Source organism: Notothenia rossii (genome assembly GCF_949606895.1).
Source record: "Notothenia rossii genome assembly, chromosome: 9".
NCBI classification, from domain to species: Eukaryota; Metazoa; Chordata; class Actinopteri; order Perciformes; family Nototheniidae; genus Notothenia; species Notothenia rossii.
In genome coordinates, this window is record NC_136907.1 from 67,600,202 (window position 1) to 67,612,217 (window position 12,016).

General features: G+C 40.8%; 1 protein-coding gene across 2 annotated transcripts in view; it reads left to right on the forward strand.

Moving 5' to 3' along the window:
* The window catches only part of greb1l (GREB1 like retinoic acid receptor coactivator), a 48,812-nt gene that overhangs the window by 8,214 nt on the left and 28,582 nt on the right, over positions 1 to 12,016 (forward strand). The gene's annotated exons all lie outside the window — the stretch shown is intronic.

A 12,016-nucleotide genomic window follows, 5' to 3' on the forward strand; every position in this document is an offset into this window, starting at 1 on the left:
TTGTTGTTTTGGCCTTTGATATAAGTGTCAGAATTGTTTGCAAAGGTAAAAGATTAACATGGACACATAGGTGACCATACAATGCCTTTATTTGACTTTCATTTTCCATTCAAGCCGTGCCAGCTTCAACACTGAGCATTTCCAGAAAGCCTCTGTTTGACATGATAACTTATATGGACCTGACAACTTGCAGTTTACTGAGATAAGAGATGCGGACATATGTATTGTATTTATTAAAAAATAACCAAATATTGACCTTATATAAGGTGTAATAACCTTGCTTTTTCATGCTCTTTTTCAGTAGTTTTAAATTGCTTTTACAAGAAAAAAACACATGTGAGATGTTGAGTTTTCGACTTGTCAGTTTTTAGACATTAATCAGTTTGCATTCATGTCTAGTTCAAGGAGATTGATTTGGATTAATGCTGGATTTTACTTCAGCTCCGACTGATACAAGTTGTTCATAGTCAGTCACCAGATATGAACATAACTTAGAAACATCAGGCAGGGTTGTGTATCTTGGAATAGTTGTTGTGAAAGGTAGGACATTGTGCTAACAACAGCTGGAAACACTCAGGCTTGTAGCCAGATTTCCCATCTCGTGCTGATGTGGGAATTTGAGTGTTGCAGGAGCATAGTTTTTCTGTATACTATCCCAAAATATCCCTGCCCAAACACACACACACACATACACACACACACACACACACACACACACACACACACACACACACACACACACACAAACACACACACACACACACACACACACACACACACACACACACACACACACACACACACACACACACACACACACACATACATACACATACATACACACACACACACACACACACACACACACACACACACACACACACACACACACACACACACACACACACACACACACACACACACACACACACACACACACACACACACACACACACACACACACACACACACACACCATTCCAAACATGACATTCACTCTCTCTCTGTCACTCTCCCTCCCTCCCTCTTCATATTGAAACACAAGGTCAGCATGTGGCAATGCTGCCAGGGTTTGTGGGGGAGAGAGCTGTCTGCAGCAGAAGGCTTTTCCATAGGCTGTCACACGTTGTCCAAGGCTACGGTGACCAAGACCCAGCCCTCTGCTGCGAGGACTCAACGTTCCTCTGACAGCCGAGGTCACTCTCCCTTTTTCTTTGTGCACATTTGTAATGCAGCCCAACCTGAAAAGAAACTCGAAAATTAAGATTTGCTTATTGATTTTCTGTGTATTGACATGCTGATATAATCAATAGCATTAAAGGACAGATTAGCAATTTTCATTAAACTAATTCAGTAAAACCAGTTACGTGTACATTTAGGAAGACCGAGTGCTGTGTGGGATCTACTTGTTCATATATAATTAGCAACATTGATTGTACGTTTTTTTTCTTTTCAGGTATCTCTTGAAAAAAGCTTTCTTGTTGTTAATTCAGAATATGTCCAGGGCTTTTATTGTGAAAGGAGATTTCTACACACTGGCCACCAGAAATGAATTTTAAAACAATGATTTTAGATTAGCAATCTTATCGCAGATGGCATCATTATTTATACAGCCGTTAAGTTCAATCAACATTTACTTCATAGTGCAAATGCAAAAATATCTTTTGACACTTAAAAACTTTATACAGACAAATGACAAAACACAGGAAACCCATGTGAACTGGAGGATTCATGACAAACACAGATCCCATTTAGTTAATGAGTGTTGCAATATATATATATTTACCTTTTTCTATTTGACTGCAAGCAATGCATGCAGCTGCTCTCACATGGTGGCCTAACACCTTAATCAGACACTTAGTGTCTGTTCTTCCTCTAATTTGTCAACACATCTGTGTGTTTTAATTTTTACAATCAAACCAAACTTGAATCTCAGCTTCAAGCTTTAATAAGAAAACATTTCAAATACATGAACACATTTGACCTGCAGTAGCTTTCTCTATATCTTTGTCTCCTATGACAAGATAAGCAGGGCCAACTCAGGAATGCTACGCTGGTAGTATGGTAATCCAATTCTGCTGTGTGTATGCTGTTTGTGTCCCCTTTCTATGCACGTAACAATACAAAATGCAACCTTTGTCACCATAGTGGAAACATCTGCCCTTTTTAACCAGAGTCAGGTTAGCTGTTTCAATTATCTTTACTAAACTAAGCTATCTGCTATAGCCTTATATTGATTGGACATGTATGAGAGTGGTATTTATATTCTTATCAACTGGTCTGCAAAAACACCAATTGGCCCATTTCCCAAGATGTCATTCTATTCCTTAAAATTCACTTTTATGTTTCAACATACACAACGGTGGTGCATTTTAGATTTGTGTTCCCCTTTTGGACTATTGCAGAATTAAATCAGCACTTCAAGCATTATAAGAAGGGCTATGGTCTTAACAGTTTTTGGGAGGCTGATGTTAAGTTGTGTTTACTTTCTTAATGCACTAGCAATGATTCAAGGACATTATATGAAGAAAACCCGAAGCCCATACGTATATTACACAAAGTCAAGATCATGAAATTAGGATAGGCACAAATTCTGCTTCGGCAGAACTTGCTCAGTTCTTAGGTATAATAAATAATACTTTTAAACAGCCATTACCAATGTTTTGGTGCACGATTGAAAGTAGGAACATTGTGAAACCTTTTTCAAATGCCCACTCATCAATTCACTTGAGCATCCTAGTTGTTTTAAGGATATTGTGGCTGGAAAAAAAAACAAGGAATACAGATAGACTCAACATTTTATTTCTTCTTCCTTCTGTAACTTTCCACCTGAGTGCTGCTTTAACTGTCATTTGTGCCTGGTACATGACGTTGTCCACAGAAGCCCTGTCCTAATTGTCACATCTGCCAGTTGGTAAAGTATCTCATCCCTCAGAGGGATCAGAGCAGGATGGAGTGCACCAGGCCTGAATAGGTTTACTGTCACTTTTTTCTCATCAGCAAGGTTTGTGTGTGGGGTCAAGCTCTCAACAAAGGCTGGCTCAGCTTCCATTGTCCCGTTAAAACAAAAAAAGAGTCCTGCTGATGCCGTTGCTCTTGCTGCTGTAAGGAGGACTGATGGGATTTAAGTGTGGGTTCTGTCACCGAGGGCAACCTGGTGCTTATTAATCGGGAGAGTGGGGGGTAATGGAGGGGATGTGGCAAGAGATTGAGGGGGGTAGCGGGGGTGGGTTGTGCTGATGCAGCAATGCCGCCTGGGGTCAGGAAGAGAGACATGATGGATCCAGCTGATCACCCGGTAAGGAAGTTTAGAGGGGAAAGGGGAGGAGGCGCCCTTCGTCGGGACATTGAGAAGCCTCTTTGTCACAGTGTCACTCAAATGGATTCAAGGTGGCAGAGACTTTTTGCAGGAAGGCAAAGAATGGAGAGGTCCTATTGTGAAAGGTGGGTCTCTCTCTGGATGCCTAATCAACACAACAGACTCTTTCTTATGTCCTCTCCATGAGTGCTCAGGGCTCCTGCGTGGCTAAATTGAGTTAGTGTGTCAGTTGTGTGAACTTTTCAGGGAAGAACTTTGAGTGCACCGCCTGTCTTTTGTATCTCTGCCTTTTATGTATATCCCTTTATTTGGAGGGGGGGGGGGGGGGAGTTTCCAAGATGTTGAGTGAAGATTCTCACACACAAACAGTTGACACATGTATTTTTTATATCTACTTAACACATCCAATGAGTAGACAGGCTAGGGCTGCATCTAATTGGTGTTTTCCTAATCGATTGATTTGCTTATTAGTTCTTAAATTATCGGAATCATCTGTAAAATGTCAGATGAAAGTGAGAAATCCTAGTTTCCTAAAGCCAACTATTGCATGAGACAATACAAAGCAGCAAAAAGCTTGTGTTCAAGAACCAGCAATTTCCTTCTCATGTAAAAAGCTTTAATTAGTTGATTAGTAGTAGTAGTTTACAATGTATCTCCTGTTGATCAATTCATTTGATTAATCGACTATTTGTTTTGCTCTAGAACAGACTACTGGTATACCCAAAAAAAAAGTTTTGTATCATCTTTTTTCTCTTATAACTGTTTGGTCTACCGGTAACACATGAATGATTTTGATGTATAACGTTTTCAACAATAACTAAAATCCCAATTTCTTCTGCAATAACATAAAAAAAATTATAGTGAAGATTGTGTAATGCTGTTTACTTTTAGATCATTTTGACACACACATTTGCTGGTATTGATACCACAACTGAGGAGGTGAAACAACACAAAAACTTTCGACTGTATTTTATTTTTTTATAGTTTAGCTAATGTGGTGATCATCTCTGAAACTCCCCTTTATTATCACGTCTTCAGCACCTCATTCTAAGTGACATGTGATGTAGGGGCAGATCTGAGTCCAGCTCTAGCCAGCGCCTGGAAACAAAACCTGACCCCTTAGCTAGTTCTGTCATCTGATAAGAGCCAGTGTTTTGATAGTGTTGGCCCTCTCAACGTGATGCATGGCTCTCCTTTTACACCCCATAACAAACAGGGCTGTCTAAACAACAGTTTATGGCCAGGACAAGGCCTGGTCAACCATCATCAAAGATCTTCTCTGGGATGAGTCAGTAGGTGTGGACCAGATGTTAGAAGAAGCTCTGGTGATGGCGGAGGATCAATTTCTGTCTCTGAATAGGATCAGGCTATAATTAAGGAACTGGCGAATGAGTGGGATCATGTGTAATGCGCTTATTTTAACCTTCATTTTTAATTAGTGTTATAAGCATAGGGATCATTTTCCAGTCTTAAGATAAACAGGGGAATGCTAAGTGAATGCATCTGTACCAGAAAGAAATCCAGCAGCTGTTCATGTTTTTATTTTTGTTCTCCTTCCCTCCTCTTGCCCTTTACCATTGACCGGGGTTTGACCAGACCTGGTGACAGCTTTACAGTATGAAATAGAACTCTTTGTTGTCTTGTTCAATATGGCTTGTCTGAATAAGTCCATAAATGCATTAGGGTCCTGTGTTTCTGCCTGTTGTTCTGACTTAGGTGAACTGACGTTCAACCCGGCCGCATTGTAAAATGCAGATTGGGTTCACTGACAGGCCTTCTATTTTATTACACAGTCATGAACAGCGTTGTAAACTGTCACTCGTCCTTCACTTTCATTCACTTATTCTATCGGGGAATACTGCCATGAGAACGGACCTCTCTGCCCACTGGTCACATTAAGAAAGAGCTGAGGTTTTTAGCAAAGCATGGAGGAATTTGAGCTTGTGTGTAAAGATGGAAGATACAAGGTTTGCCCCAAGGATGCAATAAAGAACATTGTCCTAACAGGCAAGAGATGTATGAATGTGTTACTAATGGAAAAAGGAATTTGCAATTGCAGCAATAACATAAAACATTTGAAGTTGCCATTGTTCAATTGCTTTGTTTTGGTTGACCGTGTCAAAGACTTTTGGGATTATTTTGAGTTCAGCTTAAACAATTAGTTCATTAATTAATAAACTGAGTGATGAAAATCTCAAGCTATTTATATAATTGATTAATCATTCAAGCAAAAACATCCTCCAGTTCCAGTTTGATTATACTGTCGGACATAAAAAGCAGTTTTAATGGGCAATTTGCACTGCTTTGAGAAAAACTTGATGAACCCATAATAACTAATTTGTTAAGAACTTAATTCATAATAAAAAATACATTTAAAAGAATAATCATAAAAATGATGCATTCCTTTTACAAAGATATGTTAAAAGTATTTTGTATCCGTATTCATTGAAACTGCATCAATGAAAAAGTACAGATTACATTACATACATTACATCAGTAAATGGCCACCTATTTCACAAATTAAGAAAACGAATGTAATCAAGAAATAACGCTTTAATGTTTATTATGATAACCTTAATTTGATTTCAATTCAGTGTAAGGAAGTGTTATCCATGAGTCTAAAACTTTTAACAAGGCTTGTTTGCCATTTGTCCTGCATCACTTGTCTGTTTGGTGGACCGGTGCCCTTAAATGATGCTCTTCTTTGTTTGTGGCTGGGATTTAGTTTAAGGTTAAATACCTTGCCCTTAAACTCATCCGCTGGGCCAGAGTGTGTGGCAAGGTCACCCCTCCAATCCGGCTAGTGTTAAGACAAAGGCCGCTTGTTCCCTAATGAATTAGCGCTACAGTTCCTCAGCGCAGCTCCACACCGCCCTCCAGCCCCTCGCAGGCCCTCACAGCCCTGCTAGCCTTTCACACGCACCCCCTTGTCCCTAATTTTGAAATGAGTTTTATAACTGGACAGTAAACTTCCAGTGGCTTAATGATGATGACTTCTTCATCTGCCCAAATGCTCCTTTTGTCCGCCCCTCCTCAGGCCCTGTACCCTGCCCCCGTTCCCTCTGGTCACATCAGGCCTTAAACCCCAGTTCACCTCACTTTATAGTTCCACAGATAATCCCCTAGAACACACACACACACACACACACACACACACACACACACACACACACACACACACACACACACACACACACACACACACACACACACACACACACACACACACACACACACACACACACACACACACACACACACACACACACACACACACACACACACACACACACACACACACACACACACACACACACATGCACCCTCAGGCTATTATCTCCACTGAGCCCTGCTCTGTCTCTCCTTCTCTCTCTCTTTCTCTTGTTGCTGCCGTCTTCAGCAATGGCATTCAGATGGAATGTTTGCCTTTGTTTGTGTGGCCCACTGGAAAACCATGAATGACCTTAGCTCATCTGCTATCCTCACTAGCATCAATTTGCACTTCAGTGCCCAGCAGGTAGTCCCGAGGAGTGGGAGGAGGGGGGCTTCGGAGGTTGAGGGGCTTTTATAAGGAAATTAGAGCTTTGGATTGCCACCCGGCTAGTAAACACTCGTGCGAGTCCTCACACCCTTGGCGTCAGGTATAACACGTCAGGCAGGTAGAAAAAGGGAATTCTGCTGCGGGAATTTTCACATTGTTGTCATGTTTTGTTTTTTGACATTTGAGCAGCAGGTTTGTTTTCTTATTGTAAGAGTCAGACGTGCTAACTAGCACCTCTGTTGCTGTACTTCCTCCCCACCTGATACTCATCTCTCATGGCTCGATTTGTCAGTTGAACCTCATCCTGAAGTATCCGAACCTCAACCGGCCACGGAAAGTAATCAATAGTAATGTGCAGAGTTAGTCATGTATGCTGAGTCAGCAGACACAAAGCTGTGGCGCTCCTATGGAAATCCTAAGAGAATAAAAACCCCACCCCCTGCACATTTAAGAGCATTAAGCACAAGATCTCCCAGAACCCCCAACAGCTGATCATGTGACTCGTCTTTCCTCAGGTGGCGGTGGCAGGGACACTTCCCCTTTGTCAGGGACTTTAGCAAGAGCTCAATGCAGCGGTGAGGGATGGGTTTAGTGGGCGGGAAGCCATTCAATCCACACTCTTTTGTTTTTTTGCACAGTGGCTTTTGAGGCCAAAGAAAATGCCGGGTTTACTCATTATCTCTGTTCTAAATGCGCTATTTAAGACAGGCCACGTCAAAGTCAGGGGCTAGACATAAATCACGCTGACAGCTCTTTTCCCCCAGTTGAACTTGTGGCTCAATTCTATCAGATGAATCATTGTTGAGATTTGACTTTTGTTACACCTGATGAAGTTAATTCACAATCACTTCAAATGTCAATTATAATTTGAGGCATTGTTTGAGGTTTACCGCCATACTGTATTTCCATGTGTCATCTTAATTAAGCAATAACCAGACACATATATTTCACAGTCAAACTCAAGCCCAATGTTTAGACAAATGTGGCTGATGGAGAGAAAAGAGTGTGTGAAAGCGCCGTAAGGACTAATGGAGGCCCTGATTGGCTGGCGTGGAGGTTTACAGCAGCCATGGTGCTGACTGTCCCCCTAATATAACCATTGGAGTGGAGGTGCGAAGAGCTGCACACGACTTGATTAAAACAACTGTTGACCGTGTCTGTGGTAATGAACTGGAACAGCAGTTACGGCTCAGCTAAACTAAAACCTGTGCAAGTTAAGGGAAATGTGGATGAGAATTTAAAAAGACAGACATTTAACCAGCGTTTGTAATCATTAATTTATATTTTTACGTTTGGTTATAAGTAGGTACCTTCTCTTGAAGTTAATATAAAAAAAACAATTCTAGACAGTCAACCTTTTACTTTATATAATCTTTTTAAAAGCTTTGTAACTCTTCATGAATCTGATCAGTTAATCTGAGGGGGGAAATTGTATGAAAGAGAGACCTAAAAAGGCCGCGTCATGGTAAATCGTGAGTGCATCACACTGGCCATCAAGTAGATGAGAGTTTGCTCAGATCTACTATTTACCTGACAAATTCTTTCTGACTTTACTTGGCATTAGTTAGTCTGCAGGAAAACAGACAAAGGGGTCTTAGAGCATACTGCTGTAACTTAAGATGTGTGAGACCAAAGTAAACTAAAGTTAAGTGTTACAGCAATTAAACAATCTTTAATAGAAAATGATCAAAGATTAGAAATGTAGTAGTCTGTTTTGGATTGTAATTAACTTAATATAATCAAATATAACATACACTATGAGGAAGTTCCACATTTTGCTGCATTTTTTACTAGCAATGTGACACATACATACTTTTACTTACATACAGTGTGATAAATCAAGAGCCCCTCTCCAATATCATAAGGTGCTAGCCCTGATCACTTGGCTTTAATGCCATATAATCCCTAACATCTGCCAGCCTGTTGATTTGTGGTGCATTTCCCTTTATTTATTTTGACCAGATGAGCCCCTGGTATTTATAACGGGAGTAAAAGCCCAGTGTGGGGTCAATCCCAGGCAAGGCTACGAAGACAAAATGCTCAAGCTGACCTGACATTCTTGTCCCCATTTTGCGGATTCTCCTGTCACCTAAATTGGCCCCCAATAAAAAAGTTGGGTGTGTCAGCAAGAGACTGAACTGAGCGTGAGAGCGAAAGTTTGATTTCAGGATAAAACCCTGGCCCTCTTTCTAGGAAATGAAGACTTCTACCTGACACGGTGTCAGTGTCTTGGCGTGCTGGGGGTCACGCGTGGCAGGGCGACGGGCCGTGTGGCAGCGGGGAAATGCGGGGTCTTCCTCTTTGTTTCCCCCCACAGCTCTGCAGGCCTCCAAGAGCATCTGTCACCACAGGGGGTCATCAGGGCCAAGATGAATGAGCCCCCGGTGGATTCCCCCCCCTCCTTGGCAAATGGCACAGGACAGAGGAGGGCATAGGGGACTAGGGGGAGGGGTCTGTGTGTGTGTGTGTGTGTGTGTGTGTGTGTGTGTGTGTGTGTGTGTGTGTGTGTGTGTGTGTGTGTGTGTGTGTGTGTGTGTGTGTGTGTGTGTGTGTGTGTGTGTGTGTGTGTGTGTGTGTGTGTGTGTGTGTGTGTGTGTGTGTGTGTGTGTGTGTGTGTGTGTGTGTGTGTGTGTGTGTGTGTGTGTGTGTGTGTGTGTGTTTGCACGCAAGTGAGAGAGAGAGGGGGCGAGAGAGAGAGGGAGGGTTTTCGGCTTTTCTGAGGGCAAGAGTGGGATTCCCATTACTCTCTATAGCGTATCATGACGAAGGTGACTTGATACATGCCAGAGAAGATTTCAACTCCATATGCTGCCTGGATATCAACAAATTCTTTCCACTGGGATTTATTGTCTAAAATGGACTACATCTGAGAGAAACACTGTCTTCACATCTGGAATTTACTGCTTTTGATTTGGATTTTTGAGGGTTCACCCACTGGTCGAGTAATCATGGAAGGTACAGGAGAAGCTTTTATTTAACTGCTTTGCTGTGTGTCACGTGTGACTGAGGTAGCATTAATGAGTTGGGCTTTTCACACCTAATTCAGAGAGCAAGGAGAGATGTTTGTTGTTAGTTGTTTTTCTTCATTTCTTACCCCATCCCCCTTTCTCTCATGTCTGATGAGCAGTGTCTTTTCACCACAGCTTTTCTAATGTTAACAGTGTTCTGAGCTCATTCCTGCATTTCAACTATTGGCATGGAATTAAAATGTTAATTTATAACAATGAGGTGTAAACCATTAAGATGTTTATCACATTTTAGTTAACATTTTACCCACATCCCTGTTTTTTCATGGCTTAGGTGAAAAGAGAATTAAGTCAGTATGTTGTATTTATTTAATTATCCTGGATTAACTATTCTTTACTATGTCATTTTTTTTAAATAGCACTTGTTAAACAAAAGACAAATGTCAAGTTTATTTTTATGGAAAGTATCTTCATCTTCCTACCTCTATTTCTCAGACATATTAATTTGAAGAGAAAAAAGAAAGTAGAATAATAGCTTGACATGAATTAAAAAATGTGGCTTTGACTTGAAGGATCTGCTGAGTCAGAATGTGATCCAACCAGATCAAGAGGGGAAGTAAATCCTGCTTTTCTCCCTCTTTTTTTTAAACACTGTAATGTAATTATGCAGCTTAGGAACAAACAAAAGAAGGACTGTAGAGAAAGAAAGACAGGATTTAAAAGTAAAATCGGCTCAATTGGATAGACTAAGATATCAGAAATGTTTTAAATGGTTAAATACCTTATGTTATTTAAGTCAGGATCACTTTACACAATACAAAATTAAACCTTTTAGTTTAAGCCTTTCTAACTCAAAGGGGCTCGGTACAGTAGGTTCACATCAGGTTTGATGAAAGTCATTAATAATGTAAAATTATGGGTTGCCAGTTTTTAAAAGTTCCCTTTGTATAAAAAAGTTATTTAATGGACGTACGGTAATGGAATGATTAAAACTTAAACTGCAACATATTCCAATTTGATCATTTTCAACTGCAGTGTATTATATTTGCTACGATTAAAGAAAGCCCTGATACACATTGCACTGCATATTAGAAGTAGCTATATACTGGGTGTGCCTGCACATGCAGTTGCATTTGCATTACAAAAGAGTATGTTAGAAATGTGTGTGTCCAACCTTTGCCCTCAGTCCACTCTGGCTGAAACTGACCCAGCGTGTTGGCCTTAACATTCCCTTAAATGTCATTACTGGAAAGACAGAACCTTAATAAGCACCTCGGCTTGGCTCGTGTCAGTGTCTAGATTTATGGCTCCTTCGTCTTCATCTGAGGAGCCATCTGCGTCTCCTATCGTCTACTCTTCACAACTAGACAAGCATCAACATATTTCAAAACTCTGCTCCCTGGGTAATTAGCAGAGTTTGAGATGTTGGTGGGAACACCCAGTGCAGAGTAAAGCCTGAACTTGTGCTGTGATACTTTAGCAAGTATTTTACATTTCTTATGACCAATGCTACATTTACTTCTGATTCAAACAAAAGTGTGAAAATGTATTTCAGTTGCACAGAAGTTAAAGAAGCAGGTTTTAGTCATATTGACATTTGTAACTCTTTACCTTGATTAACAATATCACACTGGCTAATCATTCACATAATAAATTATATTGTGGTCAGTCAATGCAAGTTGGACCATCTTATACACTTGAAGGACTTGGACCCCGGACCAATACAGTCAGAAATGATGACACGGTAGATTGTGACAGTCAGTGTTTTGAATGAAACTTTGCTTATGTTGTTTCAGAGCCTGAGTGGCTAAACAATACTTGTCAAAGGGTCAAAGTAGCTGGCAAATCCATTCAGAGGGGAGTGACTGTGTGTAGTGAGTGCGGCTACAAACTAAGACACCCAATTGTGTTTTATGAAAACAGCCCTGGGGGCCGTGGTGTGACATAACGCCTTTTTTTTTGCCTCGTAGTGAGTACATATGTCATGGTTAGAGCTACTGTTGATGTTAGAGTGGCCATAAGTGCACCAATTTATTTTGCGAATGGGCATGTTCCTCGGACCGTGGTGACCTGCACTTCCACACTTTCAGTGCTACATTATCTCAACACTGTACCTAATCTACAAAACCTCTTAAGGGGATTGTTTTCAGCAGTATGTCAGAAGCAGTACAACAATTTAATTTACATATT